Source organism: Schistocerca gregaria, chromosome 4 (genome assembly GCF_023897955.1).
Source record: "Schistocerca gregaria isolate iqSchGreg1 chromosome 4, iqSchGreg1.2, whole genome shotgun sequence".
In the NCBI taxonomy this organism is placed as follows: domain Eukaryota; kingdom Metazoa; phylum Arthropoda; class Insecta; order Orthoptera; family Acrididae; genus Schistocerca; species Schistocerca gregaria.
The window spans coordinates 421,529,749-421,555,376 of NC_064923.1; positions in this window are offsets into that span (position 1 = coordinate 421,529,749).

Here is a 25,628-nt window from a genome sequence, read left to right on the forward strand (position 1 = left end):
CTCCTTCCCGCCCGGAAAGCCGCACCTTAGACCGTACGACCAACCGTGTATTCAAGTTTACAGGAATGATATTCGGACTATGTGCTGCATGATTTGCTTTGTTAGTAATATTTAATGTCATGACTTGCCGTTAGACGCCTGTACTGGTACTGCGACGTAGGGTTGAAACACAAGCATCAGCGATTCCAGTCAGTCAACATGGGTCTGGGCAAGGTGAACGGGACTTTACTCGTATAGTTGTTTTACCAGACTTGAGTGGGGCGACCGTTGGTTGGTCGTTCGTTCGGTCGTCGCAGAGGACGACGTCCATTTGGTCTTCCGACCGCTTCTGGCTTCTCTGTGTTTGTGCCAACTTATAATTCGTCCGTGTTGTTTCCCAGTGACTGCTTTTAGTATTGTGAGTAGTTGGTGGAATTGTTTTCCCAGATCCGTGAGTATCTTGTGGTTTTGAATGAACAGTTATTTTAATGCTGTCAGCGTACTGGATTTGGTGGTGCGGTTTCGAACGGAGATCTGTTCGGTTGGGGCGCAGCAGCGATCAGGTCCATGTAGAGCGAGGGCATTTGAACATTTGAAATTTTTTTTTTTTTAGAATGGTGCACGCAATGCGCGATCTTTGAGCAGTGCACGAACTGTGTGACGACAGCTGAACATTTCATGGTCCTCTGTTCGAAAAGTGCTGCTAACAACTGTGAAGTGGTATCCGTACAAACTTCTAGACGTGGATGTAGGTGGTCGTCACATCGAGCAACTTTTGTAGCCTGAGTTGTTTTCGCGTATATATGACACAGTACGTTACGTCTACGTCCTTAATCGTCGACGTTCTGCAGCTCTCTCTGCTTTTCACTTGAGTCTTATGACTTTGCAATTTTCCTGTAGACGACGCTACCGTCTGCGAACAGCCACACGAAGTTTCGGATGTTACCCACTAGATCCCATATGTACTGGAAGCAGTAACGGTCCTATAACTCTCATTGGGGATACTACCGAAGTTATCTTCGATATTGTTCCGTAAGAATCATCTGAATACAGCCATAAATATGGTCCCATAGTAAGGAAGCTCGTAGCTCTTTCCTTAAACGTCTAGCGGAAAAATGTTCCTATCGGAGCACAAAATATGCGTATGTGCTCTTGTTTATGTACACTATGTGATCAAAAGTATCCGGACGCCAACTTGCAAGTTTGTGGCGACCTCCATCGGTAATGTTGGAATTCAGTATATTGTTGGCTCACCCTCAGCGTTGATGACAGCTTTCACTCTCGCAGGTATACGTTCAATCAGGTGCTGGAAGCTTTCTTGGCCAATGGAAGCCCATTCTTTACTTAGTGCTGTAATGAGGAGAGGTATCGCTGTCGGTCGGTGAGGCCTAGCACTAAGTCGGCGTTCCAAAACGTCCCAAAGGTGTTCTACAGGATTCAGGCAGAACTCAGTGCAGGCCAGTCCGTTATAGGGATGTTATAGTCCTGTAACCACTGCGCCACAGGCCGTACATTACGAACAGGTGCTCGATCACGTTGAAAGAAGCAGTCGGCATCTCCGAATTGCTCTTCAACAGTGCGAAGCAAGAAGGTGCTTGAAACATTAGTGTAGACCTGTGCTGTGATAGTGACACGCAAAACAACAAGCGGTGCGAAACCTCTTCATGAAAAACACGACCACACCATAACACCATCGCCTCCAAATTTTACTGTTAGCGCGACACACGTTGGCATATGACGTTCATAAGGCATTCGCCATACCCACACTGCCATCGGACCGCCACATTGTGTACCGTGATTCGTCACTCCGCACAACGTTTTTTCCACTGTTCAATCGTCCAATGTTTACCCTCCTTACACCAAGCGAGGCGTCGTTTGGCTTTTACCGGGGTGATGTGTGGCTTATGAGCAGCCTCTCTGCCATGATATCCAAGTTTTCTCACCTCCCGCCGAACTGTCACAGTACTTGCAGTGGATCCTGATGCAGTTTGGAATTCCTGTGAGGAATAGATGTCTGACTATTATACATTACGACCCCCTTCAACTGTCGGCGGTCTCTGTCACTCAACAGACCAAGTCGGCCTGTATGCTTTTGTTTTGTACGTGTCCCTTCACGTTTTCGCTACAATATCACATCGGAAACAGTGGACTTACGGATGTTTAGGAGTGTGGAAATCTCGCTTACAGACGTATGACACAAGTGACACCCAATCACCTGACCACGTTCGAAGTCCGTGAGTTCCGCGAAGCGCCCCATTTTACTCTTTCACCATGTCTAAAGAGTAATGAGGTCACTGGGATGGAGTACCTGGCTGTAGGTAGCAGCACAATGCACCTAATATGAAAAACGTATTTTTTGGGGTATCCGGAGACTTTTGATCACATAGTTTAATAGACTCTGACTGAAAAGTAGGATACTAGCTGCTTCATTCTACCTTTCTCAGCACCTTTAAAAATTTTCAAAAAAAATTTGTCATGTGAATATATTTGCGCTTTTTTAACATGAAACTCACCTCAAACTCCCACAATCTCCCCTACCGTTAACTCGCATCCACTAATGCATTGCTGCAAGTCGCTCGCACCCATCCTTTCTCATTCACTCATTCGGTCCAACTCATCATCATTATCTCTTCGTGGCTCTCTGTCATTCTTTCCTGTGTAAGAGCTACAACCTGCTTCTTTCTGTCGTACTGCTATTGTCTCCTCTCGCTGTCACTTTTCCCTTCTTGCTCCCTCTTGCTGCTGATATCTTATTCCTTCCTTCTTACCGCTGGTGTCTCTTATCACTGTCACAATCTCTGTCTTCCTCTTTGTAATTGTCATACACTCTGTCTCTCATTATCACTGGCTTTCGCCTGCTTCCGCTTTCTCTATCACTTTATTCCTTCCCACCCCCTGGCACTGTCTCCTTCACTCTTTTACTAGCACTGTTCAGTCACTTCCCCTGTGTCCCTCTCTTTCTCTCCTCTTTCCATGGTCTTCTGCGCTCTTTCTATAAGAGAACTACTGTCTACTATTTTCCAGTATTTATTACTTTCCCGCCTCTTTCCCATTGCCACTATCTTCTTGTCTCACATAATAAGAAAAGCACGAATATAATCGTATGCCAAAATTTTGCAAATATTTTAAATGGTACTGAGGAAGTTATAATGAGGCAGCTGGTACCCCACTTTTCAGTCAAAGTCTTTTAAATAAACAAGTACATATTCACATTTTTTGTGCTTCTATAGGAGCATTTTTCCGCAGCTCTCCTTCTTTTCCCTTCTGAAGCAGTTCATGTAACTCATATGTAAAGAAATCTATTGGTCAGTGAAATTTATATAGTTCACTTATGTGAAATTGAAAAATTGCAAAAACTGCTTTTACCCCAGACCGGAATTTTATTGAAAATAAAACTGCATGCGATTCAGCACTACAACATAGTGTTCCCAAATGATGAGGGGTACAATTTGCACCATATTTCTCGATGCTGCCTCGTTATCTCAACTACGCTCGATTGCTTAGCTGAGTGGTAACGTGCTTGCTTACCACGCAGCGCAGCCGGGTTCGATTCCCAAGCGGGCTGGAGATTTTCTCCGCTCGTGGACTGAGTGTTGTATTATTCTTATCATCATCATCATCACCGACACACAAGTCGCCCAGTGTGACGTCACCTGAAATAAGACTTGAAACCAGGCGTCAGAACTTCCCCGGATGGGGCTCCCCGGCCAATCATTGCCACATGATCAATTCATCTAAACTACGAGATGTGGTGCTACAAAAGAATATCGAAAATTAGGTGTATTGATAAGGTAAGGAATCAAGAGGTTCTGCGCAGAACTGAAGAGGAAAGTTATCTGCGGAAAACGCTGACAAGAAGAAGGGACACGATGGTAGAACATCCGTTAAGACATCAGGGAACAACTTCATGGTGCTAGAGGGAGCCATAGAGGGTGAGGTATTAAAAAAATTTTGAACAGTATTAGAGATCGGTATCTTAGGAATAAATCGTAAAAATTTCAGTCATTTTCTTTGTATAGCTGTCTTGGCATCCGCGGCTGTGTTTTGGTCCGATAATAACGGCGAAAATCTAGTAATAAAACCCGTTTTGTGAGGTTTTCCGAGAAACCGCCCATTCACTAATAGCAACGCCGCAAGACTCATGAAGCCCAACGTAGACTACATTAAATGAAAAAAAAAACTAATCGATTAGCTCCATTTTCCTTAGCAGAAGGAAGTGTGTAATATTCATACTTTGGCCTTGTACTGCAGGATGTGGGGAGTAAGACGATCACTGAGTAAACAAATTATCCCTAGCCAAAGGGCTGGACCCTACCTTTTTATCACCAACAGAACCTGAGGTTATGAGCACCAGAAAATCCCTTTTTTATTCACGGTGTTTTGGAACGTATTAGGTATGCGTGCTGTCGCACGCAGTTTCAGTTTCACAAGATCTCTGTAAGAGGGCTCCATGTAAGTTTTCACAGAGGACATTTTCTTTGTCCAAAAACTTCAAAATGCTTGAGCATAAAAAGTTACATAATTCTACAATAAACTGACGTCCTAGACATAAGCTTATAATTATCTGCATATGTCCATCGGTCCGACGGCTACCTTAAAAACGGGAATGTCCTGCGCTTTTTTTCCAATCGCTAGGTACCCACCGTTGCTGCATTTGAGCTACTATACACTGCTGGCAGAAGGGCAGCAAATTCTTTCGGATAATGCATGTAGAATCACACAGGAATCTCATCCCCTTCAGTTGCGATTCCATTGCCGAGCAGTTTGGGACGATTCTATATTCAGCGACTGCTTTATTTCAGTTTAAGCTAGTTCGGCGTTCTTGCGATGATTGAAAGGAGGCACCATATTATGACATATCGCTGTGAAACAATGCCAGAAGATCAAATCCAGTATTTAGATTTTCTCTCTGTTATCTTCCGTGTCGGTGCCAGAACGGTCATAAAGGACTGTAGAGATGATTTCGATCCGCCTACTGACTTTACGACGCTCGTTAAGCTCCGTTCGACGTTTGATGTTAAGTATACTTTGATTTTGTTTAAATCAGATGTGAAACTCTCTTTGCTTTCGTAGGAACTCTCTAACATGGCTATCGAATCACAAGGAGCTTTCCGTCTTTCAGAACCTCACTCTTTAGATACTGCTGTAAGGCATGTTACACTATTCGTTTTTATTTTATACATTTTTTCAATATGTTGCATAGAGACTGGTTTAGTCTTACAGAATAACATGTGGGGCTCACTGCTCACTGTAATCACCCTCCCACACATCACAATTAAAATTCTCTGCCTCTACACAAATTTTGAAAGCTTCGAGATGCTGAAGATATCAAAAGAAAAACTTTTTACTTATCTCCATTTTCTCCAGTTGTTGGCTCCAGTTTTTGCGTCTAGGGGTACATTCTTGCTGCTGAAATTTGGATTTAACGTTGTGGGTTCCTGATGACTAAATAACTAATGTTTTCTGTACTACTCTCGAATTTTATTATTTGTCACATTTTTCAATATCACACCGTTTTTACAATTTCCATTTAATATTTCAAATTACATTGTTAGTGTCTATCATATAAACACATCTGTCTCCATCAGAGAGATACCTACTACTCCCAACATTCTGCAGTACTGGCAATATTCCGAGTTTACAAAGCGAAAGAGTTTACATACTTCCATGACAAAAGAAGAATAATCAGCAAGTTGTAACATTATTTTATAAATGAATCCAGAAATAAATGTAATAATTGGCGTTAGATTGCGCAATTAATAACATGAATTTTAAGTATGCCAGATATTTCGTAATTTCGAATATTTACAAAAGGAGAATAATTTTAGCTGTATTAATTGTCACAACTTAATTTCTTTTCATGCGTTTTGACCTGAAATATAATACATTGTATACAAAATCAAAGGAAATTATTTCAGGGAAGCAGCCTAGAATGTTCACCTATACCAGATCCGGGATTAATCCTGGTATCGGCTACTTCTATAAAAAAAAAGGTTCTGTTAGAAAAGGGTGTCCCATTACATCACCCACAATCATCTTGTAAACATCTATTTCAGGATTTGGGCATTCTATTGCTTCAGAGTACATTCTTCACTGTATATTTATTCCTTCATGAAGTTCGTTGTAAATAATCAACTGCAGTTCAAAAGCAACAATGATGTACATAATGGCATTCATTACTCCACTTTAAGATTGTCTCCAGCACAAAAAGGAGTGCACAATGCTGCAAAAAAATGTTATCACTTTCTCAATGATACAAAATGTCTGAGAGCAGAATAATAAGATTTAAAAACTACTTGAAAATGTGTCTCCTTGACAAATTCCTTCTGTTCCTGGAACAGTCTCCGTTTTTTTAATGCGTAAGAGGTGTTGAGTGGGAATTACTAACTCACGTCTGTATATTTTCCCTTCAGCATAAAGGAATATTTACAAATTAATTTGCTAAGTGAATGTAAAATGACTCGGTCCACACCATTACGATTTATTGTGAAAAATGAGCCAGGAAAATGAAACTAACTAGCTAACTTACGGTTATTGACATTCAGCGCAACTTTCGAAATTGATGTACACTAAGGTGATAAAAATCTTGCGATAGCGATGTGCACATATATAAATGGTGGTTGAATCGCGTACACAAAGTATAAAATGGAAGTGGAATGGCACAACAGTCGTTTGCACTCAGGTGATTCATGTGCAAGCTGGTGGTGGCTGCTTAATTGTGTGGTTTATGTTTACGAGGAATGGACTGAGTGCCGGTTACGTTTGGCTACTTGGAGGCCATTCGCAATCATTCATGGAGATCATGTTCGCAAACAACACTGGAACTTTTATAAATGAAAGTGCATATGTCACTGGGCCACAACTGGTCGCAAACGGTTTGAAGAATATTCTGGACAATTCGAGCGAATGATTTGGTCACACAGATCGCCCGACATGAATCCCATCGAACATTTATGGGACATAATCGAGAGGTCAGTTCCTACAAAATATCCTGCACCAGCAACATCTTCGTAGTTACGGAAGGCTATAGAGATGGCATGGCTCAATATTTCTGCAGGGGACTTCCAACGATTTGTTGAATGTATGCGACGTCGTGTTGCTGAACCTCGCCGAACAAAAGGAGGTCAGACACGATATTAGGAGGTATCCACATCAGTGTATGTTGATGGACGTTTTCGTTAAATTTAATAATGAAACGCATTCAAGTTATCAGTAACACTTGAAAAAGATTCGTATATTAATCGAAAGTGGATGTGTAATTAAAATACAGCCGGAGCACTTTTATTTCAGGAAATGTGTAATCAGCTACGAAAAAACTTCGGCACTTCCAGGATTGGTAAATTAACCGCACACTTATTAGCAGTTCAATAGAGAAGGAACCGTCTCATTTAATGAGATACAGATCATTAAACACTGCAGTTGTGCGCTGGTGTAGTGGCTTCCATAAATGAAATTGGCTGAGTGTTTCTTGTATCATTACCTCTATCCAGTCCATCTTAAATTCTGCTTTTGATGAGCTCTTTGTCACCCGGCTGTAGACTTCGATTTTCTTAAGGCGGCTGCATACCTAACGACAGGCCTGACAAATGTACTAGTACAAGTATTTTAGACTAGCATACCCAAATCCTTTCTCTTCCACACAGTATAATCATTCTTGTACGAGCATCAGTTTGTGCTCCCACTACGAAGAGCTCAGTCGATGACGATTTGTTTGTTTTGCCCGCATTTGTTGTGATGTGATTAAAAAAACGAGCGAGTACGCTGTGTCCTGTAAATACTGGTTAATGGGTATTTTATCCTCTCATTAAGTTGATTCAGCGATATGATTCATGCTCACTGGTGAAAAGCATCTTCGTAACAACATTGATTAAAAACCGTGATACCGGAAAGCTGTTACAGCAAACGAAAGGCAGACAGCAGCACTTCGGTTTCTCGCGGGTAGAAGGGGCTACAAATCTTCAAATACGAGTACACATTTATACGCAACCGCGATTACGTATCTAGATTCCCATTTCCCCAGATTAGTAAATACCTTGAATTTTTTCGACTGTAGCAATTGGTTTTGGGAGATTTTATCTTTATGACAGCAATATGTCCGTCTGTGACAGGGCAATTATTTTGCATTTTGTTAAAACTATTACGTATTCAACATCCCTGTTTCTCTTAACGTGATAGGATTATGATTTAACACACGCGGAACAAGGCTAGTTTTCGTATACTGAATGAAATTCTTTTGGCAATTTGAAACTGATCTGCCTCACGTCGCAGAACATAATTGCCGCAGAGAAGATTCGTGTAGAACCGTGATTATTCTGAATATAGGTGTTGAAACAAGTGCATGTTGCTATGCTTGCATAAGCTTGGATAAATGGAAATAGATCAAGCCTCAAGCAGCTAGAACACTCCGAATGCACACCCATAAATGACGTACGTACCATCAGACATGCTTGCGCAATCTGATTAACCATACATTTTGCAATTAAAGTGCATTTACAAGGGCTATATTATACGGCTGCGTTGCTGCGGCATAGCTGCAATAAACGGCAATATTGCTTTACGGCCCGACCATATTACTGAGAACAGGCCATTGCTGGTAGTTGGCGAGGCACGGTTTAGGTGTTGCCCGTGTTGGCTAACAGGAGTGGAGAATATTCCGTATGGTTAGGCCGTATTTCTCTTTGTCTCACTCTCAGCCTTACTTCTTCTTTCTCGCACCGGCGGTGTGGCAGCGCCAAATACACACTTAAGACAAAACAACGCCGCAGTACGAAGGAATTATCCAAATGCCATGAAAATCGGTAGATGTGAAGTACATGTTCAGACAAACAGTTAATTACAGTTTCAGAAAAAGTGCATGATTTATTGAAGACAAAGACTTCACCAATTAAGCAGGTGAATAACTCTTTGATCTATCCGTGGCCCTTATGAAAGAGCTATACTGCCTGCCATTGATTGATAAGTGTTGCTGGATGTCCTCACGAGGGATATCGTGCCAAGTTACGTCCAGCTGGCGCTCTAGATCGAGAAAATCCCGAGTTGCTTGGAGGGCCCTACCCATAATGCTCCAAACGTTCTCATTTGGGGAGAACTCTGGCGACCTTGCTGGACAAGGTAGGGCTTGGCAAGCACGAAGACAAGCAATAGAAATAATCGCTGTGTGCGGGAGGACACTATCTTGCTGAACATAATGGGACTTAGAATATCGCCGAGGGGTGAGTCACCTAACATTACCGCTGAATATATTTCGTAAACCACATCAAATACTGACGAACCGATTCCACAGACCGAACGTGAGGAGAGGGGCTAGTGTAATTGTTTAATACAAACCAAACAAAAATGCACGGAAGTATGTTTTTTAACACAAACCTACGTTTTTTTTAAATGGAACCACGCTAATTTTGCTAGCACATCTGAACATATAAACAAATACGTAATCAGTGCCGTTTGTTGCATTGTAAAATGTTAATTACATCCGGAGATACTGTAACCTAAAGTTGACGCTTGAAACCTCTGACGTTCAGTTGCGTATTGTAACAAACACGGGCATCGTCACCGCTTTCACTCGTTTCATGTGTCGCTACATCAGCAATTACATGCTGACGGCTTTAATCATCGAGTGCAATTCTGTCAATGGGCATTAACAGAGAATGCGTTGCAGTTCTACCCACTTACCGATGAAGCGGGTTTCACAAACCACGGGGCAGTGAATCTACGGAACATGCATTACTGGCCCGTGGACAATCCTCGCTGGCTCAGACAGGTAGAGCGACAGCGACCGTGGACTGTAACTATATGATGCGGAATCATTGGCGACCACCTCATTGGCCCAAACAGCTGCAACATACATCGCGTTTCTACAGAATGATCTGCCAACGTTGCTCGAAAATGTCCCACTGGAAACGCGTCGACGTATGTGGTATCAGCATGATGGTGCACCTGCACATTCCGCAATTAACACTAGGCTGACCCTTGACAGGGTGTTCTACGGGCGTTTCATAGGACGTGGAAGACGCATAAATTGGCCAGCCCGTTCTCCTGATCTTACACCTCTGGACTTCTTTCTGTGGGTACGTTAAAGGAGAATGTGTAACGTGATGTGTCTACAACCCCAGAGGATATGAAACAACGTATTGTGGCAGCCTGCGGCGACACTACACCAGATGTACTGCGGCGTGTACGACATTCATTACGCCAGAGATAGCAATTGTGTGCAGCAAATGATGGCCACCACATTGAACATCGATTGGCCTGACATGTCGGGACACACTCTATTCCACGCCGTAACTGAAAACGGAAACCACGTGTGTACGTGTACCTCACCCCTCATGCCAATGTACATGTGCGTCACTGAAAAAGACCAATAAAAAGGTGTTAGCATCTGGACGTAATGTCCTGTTCCAGTCTCTTCTGTACCTAAGGTCCATCACCGTTCCCTTCGGATCCCTACGTAATTCGGTGCTCTCCGATATACACGATCCAACAGCGGAGGAGTGGTACTCAAGCGTCAACTTTACGTTACAATATCTCCGGATGTAATTAACATTTTACAATGCAACAAACGGCACTGATTACGTATTTGTTTATATGTTCAGATGTGCTAACAAAACTAACGGGGGTCCATTTAAAATAACGTAGGTTTGTGTTAAAAAACATACTTCCGTGCATTTTTTTTTTTTTTTATGATTTGTGTTAACCAGTTACACTAGGCCCTCTCCTCACGTTCGGTCTGTGGAATCGATTTTTCAATATTTGATGTGGTTTTCGAAATATATTCAGCGGTAATGTTAGGTGACTCACCCTGTAAATATATTACAATACAGAGTTAAAGATTGGTATTTCTATTATTTACCCCATTCCCTCAAATGGCACAAAATGCATATACTATATTTATAGATTTATTTATTCCTATTCAAGGATTCATCTATAGTGTAGGAGTTGCCAAGGAGATATGATTTCAATTTATTTTTGAAGCTATTACTGCTGTCTGTCAGACACCTTATTTCATCTGGTAATTTGTCGAACATTTTTATAGCAGCATATTTTTACTCCTTTCTGTGCCAAAGATAAGTTAAGCAAAAGATAGCGTAAGTCTTTCTTTTTCTGGTATTATGAATGCCACTGTTGTCTTTAAACTGGTCCATGTTGTTGTGAACAGATTTCATTAGTGAGTAATTGTATTGTGAGACTGTTGTAAGAATTACCAATCTTTTAACGAGATGCCTACAAGATGTGCGACTATTAACCCCACCCATTATTCTAACCACTTTCTTTTGAGCAGTGAATACTTTTTGTCTAAATGTTGAGTTACCCCAAGTTATTATTCGATATGAGATCAGAGAGTGAAAGTACGCAAACTATGTCAGCTTACTAATTTCTATATTCTGAAAATTGGCAATTATTCTGATCGCAAAAGTTGCTGAACCTAGTCGCTTTAGGTGATCCCACTGCAGTCCAAGGTGTCGCCACACACGTGTTTGGTGATCATCGGGGCTCAGTTCGATGCAGAACTCAACACAGTTCTCCTGCAGTCAATAAGATGCCAGACTGAAGATGAGTCTGGAGACGTCCTGGGCAGCTAAAGGATACGAATTTGACTGTCACGCGCCATACGGAAGGGAATCAGGTGTGGTGGTCTGGAATGCCATTTCTTTTCATAGCAGAAACCCCTTGGTTGTCACCCGCGACATCGTTATAGCCCTAAATGCCAAGCCATCCTGGGCTTACATTTGAACATGATATTGCCCGCTCGCCCACGATGATAGTTTCTACTGCTTGTCTTCGTTCATGTCAAATCCTACCTTAGCCAGCAAGGTTGCCAGATCTCTCCCCAAATGAGAACTGTTAGAGGATTATGGGTGGTGCTCTTCAACTCGGGCTTTTCACGATCTAACGAGCCAGTTGGAGGGAATCTGATACTAAATCTCTCAGCAGGTCATCCAACAGCTCTGTCAGTCAATGCCAAGATGAATGACTGCTTGCGTAGTGGTCAGAGGTGGACCAACGAACTTGGCAATTATTCTGATCGCAAAAGTTGCTGAACCTAGTCTTGAATAAATCATCCATTTTTTTCTGAAATTGTAGTCATTCGATTGTAATCATTCGTTTGTCTGCACATGTACATCGCATCCATCAATTTCCTTCCCATTCGGATAATTTCTTCGTTAAGAGTCGTTCTTTTATTTTTGTATTTTTTTTTTTAATTTTTTGTATTTTCATTCGAGTTGGCGTGCTCATTTGTTGTCTACAAGGGTCTAGAAGCGTCAAAGGAGAGATGCACGCATTCGTAAATCTGATAGGTACACATACGGGCAGAGCTGTGGAGCGTCCAAAGTAATATACAGGATGTTACAAAAAGGTACGGCCAAACATTCAGGAAACATTCCTCATACACAAATAAAGAAAAGATGTTATGTGGACATGTGTCCGGAAACGCTTAATTTCCATGTTAGAGCTCATTTTAGTTTCGTCCACCTACGCTCAATGGAGCACGTTATCATGATTTAATACGGGATATTCTACCTGGCTTGCTAGAACATGTGCCTTTACAAGTACGACACAACATGTGGTTCATGCACGATGGAGCTCCTGCACATTTCAGTCGAAGTATTCGTACGCTTCTCAACAACCGATTCGGTGACCGATGGATTGGTAGAGGCGGACCAATTCCACGGCCTCCACGCTCTCCTGACCTCAACCCTCTTGTCTTTCATTTATGGGGGCATTTGAAAGCTCTTGTCTACGCAACCACAGCACCAAATATAGAGACTCTTCGTGCTTGTATTGTGGACGGCTGTGATACAATACGCCATTCTCTAGGGCTGCATCAGCGCATCAGGGATTCCATGCGACGGAGGGTGGATGCATGTATCCTCGCTCACCGAGGACATTTTGAACATTTCCTGTAACAAAGTGTTTGAAATCACGCTGGTACGTTCTGTTGCTGTGTGTTTCCATTCCATGATTAATGTGATTTGAAGGGAAGTAATAAAATGAGCTCTAACATGGAAAGTAAGCGTTTCCGGACACATGTCCACGTAACATATTTTCTTTCTTTGTGTATGAGGAATGTTTCCTGAAAGTTTGGCCGTACCTTTTTGTAACACCCTGTATACAAAGACAGCTATTTGAAAAGGAACGTTATAACCTGCAGCAGTGAGCCGTAATTGTATTCCACATACGTTAAGACAAATATATTTTTTTAGGCTTCATGTGTTTGCGTGGCCATGGGCAGCAGCTTTCTAACTTCTTTTTTTATTTGCTCTGTCCGAATACATTACTTTACGCGGCCGATAACGCTGTTCGCAGATGCACCACATTATCAAAATAATATTTTATTGTATTTCACCGGTTCTGTGAGAGAACTCTCACAGAACCGGTGAAATACAATAAAATATTAGGAAGGTGGTTGCTTCTTGAATTCCTTGAGTTATTCCACCAAACCGTTACAGACATCTGGTACGAAGAGTCATACAAAAGAGTGTTTCAGTATTCAGTATTCAGTATTCAGTATTCTGAAACAATTAAGTATCCACCATCAGGTCACCAGTTAAAGTTTCGTAAGCAGTTCATTTACCTAAAAAAGGTTTTCCTTTCTCTTGCTCTTTTCCTTATGGAATGCAAGGGCAGGAGAGGCACACAAACTATTAGTACTTCGCTTCCTCCCATTTTGCGACAGTACTGTGACTCGTGTAAGCTTCTTCGACCCGGAAACGTATTGCTGCTATTGCTGCAAACAATGGCCAATAACGTTGTAGAACTTGTGAATCTGACTGGTATCATCTCGGGGCTACATTTTCGGCAACACGCAAATTCTATTGCCTGTTTAAACGTAGCTTTTCGTATGTGGCCACCTTTACCGTAACGTTTCCAGAAGGCCTTTGCTATACTGAGCAATCACAGTGGCACAGCGCGAATAACAAAATGTCGAAATCGCTTCCACATGCACATCATGCTCTGCAAGCCACGTAACGATGACTGGCGGAAGCTACCTCTTGGTGCCACTGACTCATCCCTCATTCCCTATTCCAGTAGCAAATGGAGCGTGCGTAGAATGATTGTAACGAAGCCTTTGTATTGGCTCTAATTTCTCGATTTTTCTCGTCGTGATCATTTTGCGAGACATATGTGCGAGGAAGTAATATTTTGTCCGTCTCATCCCAGAATGTAATCTCTCGAAATTTCAGCAGTAAATCTCTCCGTGATGCGCAGACACTGCAGCTTGTTGAACATCCCTGTAACGCTCTCACCCGATTAAACGATCCCGTGGCGAAACGCACCGCTTTTCAATGACTCTTCTCTACCTCTTCTGTTAATCCTACCTAGTAAGGGTCTCACATTGACGAGCAATACTCAAAACCCCGTTGAGTAAGCGTCTTGTAAGCTATTTCTTCAGTGGATGAATTACATTTCCTTAAATTTCTTCCTGTGAATCTCAGTCTGCCATCTTCTTTTCCTACTGTGTATTTTATGTGGTCATTCCACTTAAGGTCGTTCCGGTTGGATGCTCCTAGATATTGATTGTGTAGTTGTACAGTAGTGGATTTCTTTCTGTATATATGCCCAATTTGTTACGTTTATTTAGGATCGGGACCAACTGCCAGACACTGCACCATTCTTCAATCCTCTGTGGGTCTTTCTGCAAATCGTTACTGCCTTCTGGCGTTACTACCCTCTTAAAGGCAACCGCATCGTATGCGAACAGCCTTAAGAAGCTACCGACGAGTTTACTACATGACTAATTTACATTATAAATAGTGACGGTCCTGTAACATTTCCTTAGGGTACTCCCAAAATTACCTTTACACCTAACGATTTTGTTCCGCTAAGAGCGACGTGTTGAGTTCTATCTGCAAGGAAGTCCTGAACCCAGTCGCAAATCTGGTCCAATACTCGGTGACTTTATATTTTTTCCTTAAACGGCGTTACAGGACCGTGTCAAATGCCTTCTTGAAATCAAAGAACACGGCAGTAACCAGAGCGACGATTACTATGTGATCTCTGTTTGCGGAATCCATGTTGAATTTTATGCAGAATATTTTCGTTCTTCAAAACCGTCCTAATACGTGATAATAAAACATATCCCACAATTGTACAACAGATTGACGTCAACGATATATGCCTATAATTTAAGGTGATCATATTTTCTAGACTCAAATTCGGCACATTAGTATATTTCCTAGGCCCAAATCCGGGACACATTAAAACTTTTGCAAAACAGGCTATATTTATTTATTATATGAGAAGAAGGTTTCAATTAAATGTAATAAATACAAAATATCAATTACATTTGTTACAAAGAAACGCATATTTACATTTTATTAATACCTTCTAAGATGAATGAGTGTGATCAGGGCAACTGTATTTATCAGTGCTGCGAATTTCTTTATCAAGTCTGTATTTTTCAGCAACATATGAAAATACTCGACACAAGTTACATCGTGATTTATTCTACTTACTAAGATTGCCTTCATGGTTTTTTGGTATTTTGTCACATGTTCATATATTGTTCATGTGGGAAAATACCCTTTCAGTAGCAGCATTACTGCCAGGAAGGCAGAAAAGTATCTCCACTAGCTTGAGTACATTTGAGAATGGCACATGATAGTGGCTGAAATAAGAAATCATCTCAACCCATTTTTGACCTGGAACAGTGTTGTTAGCAGTCCATTCAATGATTTTCTCAGTTGTTACAAACTGTTTGACACTGATATACTCATCATGTTGTTGTTGTTGTGGTCTTCAGTCCTGAGACTGGTTTGATGCAGCTCTCCATGCTAATCTAACCTGTGCAAGCTCCTTCATCTCCCAGTACCTACTGCAACCTACATCATTCTTAATCTGCTTAGTGTATTCATCTCTTGGTCTCCTTCTACGATTTTTACCGTCCACGCTGCCCTCCAATGCTAAATTTGTGATCCCTTGATGCCTCAGGACATGTCCTACCAGCCGATCCCTTCTTCTAGTCAAGTTGTGTCACAAACTCCTCTTCTCCCCAATCCTATTCAATACCTCCTCATTAGGTACGTGATCTACCTATCTACTCTTCAATATTCTTCTGTAGCACCACATTTTGAAAGCTCCTATTCTCTTCTTGTCCAAACTATTTATTGTCCATGTTTCACTTCCATACATGGCTACACTCCATACAAATACTTTCAGAAACGACTTCCTGACACTTAAATCTATACTCGATGTTAACAAATTTCTCTTCTTCAAAAACGCTTTCCTTGCCATTGCCAGTCTACATTTTATATCCTCTCTACTTCGACCATCATCAGTTATTTTGCTCCCCAAATAGCAAAACTCCTTCACTACCTTAAGTGTCTCATTTCCTAATCTAATTCCCTCAGCATCACCCCTACTACATTCCATTATCCTCGTTTTTCATTTGTTGATGTTCATCTTATACCCTCCTTTCAAGACACTGTCCATTCTGTTCAACTGCTCTTCCAAGTACTTTGCTGTCACTGACAGAATTACAATGTCATCGGCGAACCACAAAGTGTTTATTTCTTCTCCTTGGATTTTAATACCTACTCCGAATTTTTCTTTTGTTTCCTTTACTGCTTGCTCAATATACAGATTGAATAACATCGGGGACCGGCTACAACCCTGTCTCACTCCCTTCCCAACCACTGCTTCCCTTTCACTCTTATAACTGCCATCTGGTTTCTGTACAAATTATAAATAGCCTTTCACTCCTTGTATTTTACCCCTGCCACCTTAAGAATTTGAAAGAGAGTATTCCAATCAACATTGTCAAAAGCTTTCTCTAAGTCTACAAATGCTAGAAACGTAGATTTGCCTTTCCTTAATCTTTCTTCTAAGATAAGTCGTAAGGTCAGTATTGCCTCACGTGTTCCAACATTTTCACGGAATCCAAACTGATCTTCCCCGAGGTGGGCTTCTACCAGTTTTTCCATTCGCTTTAGTATTTTGCAGCTGTGACTTATTAAACTGATAGTTCGGTAATTTTCACATCTGTCAACACCTGCTTTCTTTGGGATTGGAATTATTATATTCTTATTGAAGTCTGAGGGTATTTCGCCTGTCTCGTACATCTTGCTCACCAGATGGTAGAGTTTTGTCAGGACTGGCTCTCCCAAGGCCGTCAGTAGTTCCAATGGAATGTTGTCTACTCCGGGGGCCTTGTTTCGATTCAGGTCTGTCAAACTCTTCACGCACAATCGTATCTCCCATTTTATCTTCATCTACATCCTCTTCCATTTCCATAATATTGTCCACAAGTACATCGCCCTTCTATAGACCCTCTGTATACTCCTTCAACCTTTCTGCTTTCCCCTCTTTGCTTAGGACTGGGTTTCCATCTGAGCTCTTGATATTCATACAAGTGGCTCTCTTTTCTCCATAGGTCTCTTTAATTTTCCTGTAGGCTATATCTATTTTACCCCTAGTGAGATAAGCCTCCTCATCCTTACATTTGCCCTCTAGCCATGCCTGCTTAGCCATTTTGCGCTTCCTGTCGATCTCATTTTTGGTACGTTTGTATTCCTTTTTGACTGCTTCATTTACTGCATTTTTATATTTTCTCCTTAATTAAATTCAATATTTCTTCTGTTACCCAAGGATTTCTACTAGCCCTCGTCTTACTTACTTGATCCTCTGCTGCCTTCACTACTTCATTCCTCAGAGCTACCCATTCGACTGCTACTGTATTTCTCTCCCCCATTCCTGTCAATTGTTCCCTTACGCTCTCCCTGAAACTCTGTACAACCTCTAGTTTAGTCAGTTTATCCAGGTCCCATCTCTTTAAATTCGCACCTTTTTGCAGTTTCTTCAGATTTAGTCTACAGTTCATAACCAATAGATTGTGGTCAGAGTCCACACCTGCCCCTGGAAATGTCTTACAATTTAAAACATGGTTCCTAAATCTCTGTCTTACCATTATGTAATCTATCTGATACCTTTTAGTACCTCCGGGATTCTTCCATGTATACAACCTTCTTTTATGATTCTTGAACCAAGTGTTAGCTATGATTAAGTTATGCCCTATTCAAAATTCTAGCAGACGGCTTCCTCTTTCATTTCTTAGCCCCATTCCATATTCACCTACTATGTTTCCTTCTCTCCCTTTTGCTACTGTCGAATTCCAGTCACCCATGAGTATTAAATTTTCGTCTCCCTTCACTACCTGAATAATTTCTTTTATTTGATCATACATTTCTTCAATTTCTTCGTCATCTGCAGAGCTAGTTGGCATATAAACTTGTACTACTGTAGTAGGCATGGGCTTCGTGTCTATCTTGGCCACTATAATACGTTCACTATGCTGTTTGTAGTAGCTTACCCGCCCTCCAATTTTTTTATTCCTTATTAAACCTACTCCTGCATTACCCCTATTTGATTTTGTATTTATAACGGTGTATTCACCTGACCAGAAGTCTTGATCCTCCTGCCACCGAACTTCACTAATTCCCACTATATCCAACTTTAACCTATCCATTTCCCTTTATAAATTTTCTAACCTACCTGTCCGATTAAGGGATCTGACATTCCACGCTCCGAGCCGTAGAATGCCAGTTTTATTTCTCCTGATAACGACATCCTCTTGAGTAGTCCCCGCCCGGAGATCCGAATGGGGGACTATTTTACTTCCGGAATATTTTATCCAAGAGGACGTCATCATCATTTAACCATACAGTAAACCTGCATGCCTCGGGAAAAATTACGGCTGTAGTTTCCCCTTGATGTCAGCCGTTCGCAGTACCACAACAGCAAGGCCGTTTTGGTTCATGTTATAAGGCCAGATCACTCTCAACAGATACCCCTTCGTTGTGGTTGCACCTACGGTACGGCTATCTGTATCGTTGAGGCACGCAAGCCTCCCCACCAACGGCAAGGTCTGTGGTTCATGGGGGGAGGATACTCATCATACATTACATTTTCTGCAAACTGAATATATGACATGGTTTCGCTAACTAGACAAGGAATTCTTTCATTGTCATCCCATACACGTATTTGATTCAAGGTAACCCAATTGTAGCAGTCCAATTTCTGGAAACTTTTTCAGTCCACTTTTTCTATGTAGTTGTATATCACCACGTCCTCTGTGACAGTGAGAAACTATAAGCACATGTGTTGCACCTCACTTTTCCTTTTGAGTCCGAAGAACTCATGTCACTGACGAATGGAAATTCTTTCTGCAATTGTTCATTGAAGGAACACTTGGGCTTCTTTCAACTCATTCTTGCGGAGAAGTATTGTTATTGTTGTTGACGAGTAAAAACAACTACACTTATCAAACGTAATATCCCATAACACGACGTAACACAAAATTCAATCTGATATAATATGGCGCACACAGATGACAAATGGTAGTATTCTAGAGACCAGCACGCACTGTGTTGGTGTCGCCAAAGTCAACGAGAGCGTATATTACTGTTCGTCTGTTTGACTTACTTTGCATTTCGTCTGCATGTTTGCCATAAAACATCCTCTGCCTCTTTCATGGCTATCAGAAAATATGCAAATTTCTTCCTTCTTCTGTTCGAGTTACGGTTAGAGCCGTTTCGACCGCGCGAATGCGTTCGAGTGCGACTTTTTCCCAGTTGCCGTGGTCTCTGACTGCCCATTAGCTGTTCGAGCTGCGACCAACACAGTAGAAACAGTTTGGTAAACGGAGTCCTGGCAGGAGACTGCTGGGGTCCTCCTCCGGTCCCTGCTGCCTGATGACAATGCGGATGGGGAGACAGAGGGACAACGGCAATTGCGAGAACAAGACCGTGAAATATATAATAATGACACGGCGGTCTACCCCTTCTCAGAAGAGGAGGTGGCGACCCACATAAAGCAACTTAAAAGAGGCAAAGCTCCTGGGCCAGACGGCATTGTGGCGGAGGTGGTGCAATTCCTGACACCCCAGCTGGTTGCCCCGCTTACCCACCTCTATAATGAGTGCCTGAGGCAACAACAGTTCCCAAGAAGGTGGAAAACTGGGAACGTCGTCATCATTAAGAAGGGACCGGACAAGGATCCTGCAGAAGTAAAGTCGTACAGGCCGATCTGCTTGTTAGATTTGTTTGGAAAAATCTTGGAAAAACTGCTGGCTGACAGACTGGCAGCACATAGAGTATTGTGCGGGATGAGCAGTAGGCAATTCGGTTTCAGGCCGGGGCGGTCGGCATCTGATGCAATCGCCCTGGCGGCCGAGGTCTGTGGCTCAACCCCGCACAAATACGTGGTGGGCATCATGGTGGACATCAGCGGCGCCTTCGACAACCTGTGGTGGCCCTCGCTCTTCTCCTGCTTGCGGGAGAAGGAGTGTCCAGGGCCGCTATATGGCTGCCTGAGGAGCTACTGTGAGGATCGGGAGGTCTGGCTATCATCCCCTAGCGAAAGGGTCGGGAAAGCTGTCACGAAAGGATGTCCCCAAGGATCGGTCCTAGGGCCGCTCTTTTGGGACATCCACATGGAGCCATTACTAGACAGCCTGCAACGAAGTGAGGATGTGCTAGAGGTGATAGCCTACGCTGATGACCTCCTCCTGATGGTCGGTGGCCGTAGCCGAGAGGACATAGAACCTAAAATAGAGAGAGCGTTAGACAGACTCCTACAGTGGTGCCACACCACGAAAATGGCCATATCACCAAGCAAATCGACATACTTACTACTTAAAGGACAACTAATCAGGAACCCTACGGTCAGAATTGACGGCACACCGGTACTGCGAAGACGAGACACACGTTACCTAGGAGTCATCATTGATGAGAAATGGAACTTCGGAAAACACATTGAAACTGTAACCCAAAAAGCTCTGCAAATATTAAACAACCTCATTTCCATAGGACATAAAAGATTTCACCTACCTCCACATCTCATTAAACTTTATCACAATAGTATCCTAACTTCAGTAGTGGGTTACGGCTCCGGGGTCTGGGCGCACAGACTCACGAGGGTTGTGCCCGCCATGGCAGTGAGAAGGGTTCAGAGAAGCATGGTTCTAAGATCTGTGGGCGCTTATAGAACATCTCCAGGAGGGGCCCTATTAGTCATAATGGGGCTCTGCCCACTTGACATCAAGATTAGGGAGCAAGCAGCCTGGTATTGGGCAAAAAAAGGGAACCAGGGGAAAATAGAAGAAATCATGGGTGTGAGGGTAGAGGACAAAAGGGGGATTAGAAGAAGGGGGGAAGAACTTTGGCAGGGGTCCTGGGAGACAGAAGAAACCGGTCGCAGAACCTTTCAGTTCTTGCCGAACGTGAGGGAGCGCTTAGAAATGAAGTACTTTCAGCCAACACGGGGACTGATCCATTTTCTCACTGGTCATGGACCCTACCCGACATATTTATGTCGGTTTGGGAAGAGGGCTACGCCAGCGTGTGACTGTGGCGCGCCGGAAGGCACTCCGGATCATGTGATTTACGAGTGCCCTCTCTTCAATGATGTAGCGACTACACTTCGAGACGGACTACCGAACCATGACACGTATCAACTCCTCAGACGTGAAGACACTTTTCAGATGATTAATACTCTGGCCAACGAGGTATCACGGAAAGTGTTAAATGAATATCTGAGGGAGATTAACTAAGAATGTGAAAATGAACACCGATATTGTCTAGATCCCTTTTCCCATACCGCCAGCGCGCGGACTGGCCGACTTCACATCACAGTTGGGATCCGCCGCGCGCAGGATCAGGGGGAGGAGGGGTTAATCTCACCGACTTAGAGATGCACCAGATTTGACTTAGGATAAGTTAGCTCCGTAGGACTTAGAATAGGATATTATGTTAGGTTATGGAACTGCAGCGAGTTAACATCTTGGCCAGCCCAGTGCCGGGGGCAAGCTCTTTGGGGTTAGCCCGAAGAGCAAGGCTTGCAAAGTAGGTTTATATATTCTACTGGCACATATGTGACGCTGCAGGTGTAGAAATTAGCAAATAGTGATAGTAATAGTTTCTTAAGTAGTAGGGATAGTTAGTATAATGCCCATTGTTGTAGTAACCTGTAGCACATCATATTTTGTAGCATGCTGCATGAAACAATAATAAATGTATTAATATTACGACCCACTAATGCTATTAAGGAAGTGGGTTAATATTGTATAATTATTATTATTAATGATGAATAAAGGTTTTTTTTTTTTAAAAAAAAAAAAAAAACAGTTTGGTAACGGTTTCGACAATTTGTCGTATCCTCTTGTCAAACAATTTCCCACCATAACTAAAACTAATAATAAAATATACAGATACAGGTGAAATGAATGTCTAATTCGGGACAAATTGGGTCATGATTGTTAATTTCGGGACAAACAGGTGTCCCAAATTGCCTTTGAAAAAATTCGGGAGAGACACACAAAAAATCGGGACTGTCCCGAAAAAACGGGACGGATGGTCACCTTACTATAAATGGTTCAAATGGCTCTGAGCACTATGGGACTTAACAGCTGAGGTCATCAGTCCCCTAGAACTTAGAACTACTTAAACCTAACTAACCTAAGGACATCACACACATCCATGCCCGAGGCAGGATTCTAACCTGCTACCGTAGCGGTCTCACGGTTCCAGACTGACGCGCCTAGAACCGCACGGCCACACCGGCCGGCCTTACTATAATTACGTGCATCTTTCCTGAGACGCTTCTTGGAAAATGAGAATGACCTGCGTTTTGTTTCCATTCGCTAGGTACCTTTCGTTGCTGCTAATAGAGGAGCAAGTAGAATCTTACACATATCTCATCTTATCCTGATTCCCTTCCACTACAAACCGATTGTTGGTTTTCTGTTTGCGATCAATTATCTCAATATCTGTCATTTCGAAGCTCGTGCGCTGATTGAAAGGAGTGACTGTATTACGATCTTTCGCCGTGAAACAATTGCGGAAGACCCAATTCAGTATTCAGTATTTCGGGTTTATCTCCACCATTTTCCGTTTCGGTGCCATTATTGTCAATGACTGTCTGAACAAATGATTTCGAATCGGTTATTGATTTTACGTATGACCGAAACGCTAACGGCTTTTTGTTGGATCAAATGGTAAAATTTCCGCATAGAGTATCGGTTGCCAGCTTGCGTGGTAAGGGGCGAGTACGTGGAAAGCGTTTGTAGCACAGAGCGACCACGAGCCTGCTAACAGTTTTCTTGTTCCCTGAGTTCCCCACCCCCTGCTCGCTTTCCGTTCTTATTAACGAAACATAGGAGCGGAAGGAAGTCAAAAGCATATTTTTAAGAGGGCTGTACAAAAACTTCAAAGGGCAGTGTAACAACTCTGGCGCGCAGCGTCCGAGGGTCCAGAAAAAGCGGCCAGAGGGCGGGGCGGGAGGGCTGACGAGTGTGTCTGTCCCAGGAGCGCCACTCCGGGCCCAGACTGCAATTAAAACTTGTTAAGCCGTGTAATTAAAGTTACTGGGCCACCGGGCGCCTGTCAGCTATTAGTATGTATGAGGCGGCAGTCGCACCGCGCTGTTTGTCCCACGGCACACATGACGTCACTTACCGCAGTGACAACCGCCACCTGGCGGCCAGGATTTCGTTCGCGGACGACAGCTGTGCTAGCCGAGGACGCTGCTTTCCGTAAACGGTCCCACACAGAGTTAGTTTATAGGGGTTCGGCAATTCCTGTTACAGTCTTCTAGGACTTGTAGTCGAGAGTGAACACATGATATTCTGAAAAGGAACCTACGTCCGGGGACGTCATCCAACTAAGCTACAGAGCGTCAAAGTTAGAGGAGCTATTTGTGTTTATATACAAGGTGATTCCACGATGATGTTGTACACGGCAGATATGTCCCAACCCCCCCCCCCCCCCCTCTAGTACACACCGATGACACCGCTTCCTTGCCCTCGCTCCTGTCCTTCGACGGTCCCAACACCTTCTCAAGAATCACCTTTACCTTTTTGCCGCATGGTGTAACCAGGGGCTCCTGAAAATCAATCCTTCCAAGACCCAGGCAATCATCGTAGGTAGTACCACTCGCTCCCTCCAGCGTCTTCATTTTTTTTTTCCTTGCCATCTGCGCCCGTCCTGTCCGCCTCTCCCCCACCCTCACCTACCTTGGCCTCATCATTGACTATCACCTCAACTGGATCCCTCATCTCCGCTCTATCCAATCCTGAGCCCACAACCACCTCCAACTCCTTAAACTCCTCTCTGGCTGGACATGGGGGTTGAACCCCTCTACCATTCTTCACACTACAAATCCTTAATCTGTCCCATCCTCTGTTATGCCAGTCCTGCCTGAATATCCACCCCCTCCCTCCCAAATTCTATATGTTGCTCCAGATCCTCGAGTGCCATGCACCCCGCCTCACCTCCCACATTCGCCTCCCGTCCTCCAAGTGAATTCTCTACGACCTGACTCCTCTCCCCAATCTGCTCCTTTTCCTCGAACATATCCGCATCCTCTACACCTCCCACTGACTTGATCCCCCTCATCTCCTGGTTGGTCCTCTCAACCCCTGCTCTCTGCTGCGCTTTCACCATTGTGCCCCCCCTCCAACCTCCACCTCTACACCCATCTCCTTTCCCAAGGTGGCTTCCATCGACTTCCCCTCCCAGATGATGCCCTCTGTCCCTCCATTTATCCCTCCTATCAACTCTGATCCTCACCTCCCTCTCCCTTCCTCTGTCCTTTTCCTGGGCTCCTTCTCCCCTTCTACCATCCTGTTTTTCCCTGCCTACCCTCTCTCTGCCTCCCTCCCCTCCCCTGAGTCCTTTTGCTCTCCCCTCCACTGCCTTTCCCACTTCTCGCATCCACCCAGCTCTCCTTTTTCTATGTCCCCTCCCTCCATCAGCTCTCCCCTTTTTCTTTTCCTCTCCTCTCCCCCTTTTCCCCCTCATCGGTCCGGGTCCTCCTCCCCCCATCTGCCGCCGTGTCGCCTCTATAGTGCTGTTTTGAGTGAGTGTTCAGTGTTGTGCGTCCCCTGTCAGTGTCGCGAATAATCAGCATGCTGTCGCTAGTTGTGTTTTTTATCTCGTGCGAACAGAAACCAGACTGTCGCCGTGTTTTTTTAATTGTGCCTGTCTATTTACTATGTGTTTTAATCAGTATCACCGACCGTTTGTTTTTATATTTTCTCCAAATTTTTTTCTCGAAGTTTCAGTTTTTAATAGTCACCGTTTTATCGCCTGCTTTTTTTCTCATATCTCCTAATTCTGCTCTTTGACATTTCTTACCCGTGGTCTAGGGGTAGCGACTTTGATTCATAATCAAAACGTCTTCGGTCCCGGGTTCGATCCCCGCCACTACCTAAATTTCGATAAATAATCAGCATTGGCGGCCGAAGACTTCCGGCATAAGAAGTCAGCCTCATTCTGCCAACGGCCTTGTCAAAGAGGGCGGAGGAGCGGATAGAGGTTCAGGGCACTCTCTTGTCCTAGGGGTGGGAAATTGCCCCTAAAGGCGGAAGAATTAGCAATGATCAACGACATGATGCAGAAGGCAATGGAAACCACTGCATTAAAGACACGTAACGTGTATCCACAGGACATGTGGCCTGTAGTTGAAGAAGTGTCATGATGATCTCTCCATTGGCAAAAGATTCCGGAATAGTCCCCCATTCGGATCTCCGGGAGGGGACTGCCAAGGGGGAGGTAACCATGAGAAAAAGATTGAATAATTAACGAAAGGATAATGTTCTACGAGTCGGGGCGTGGAATGTCAGAAGCTTGAACGTGGTAGGGAAACTAGAAAAT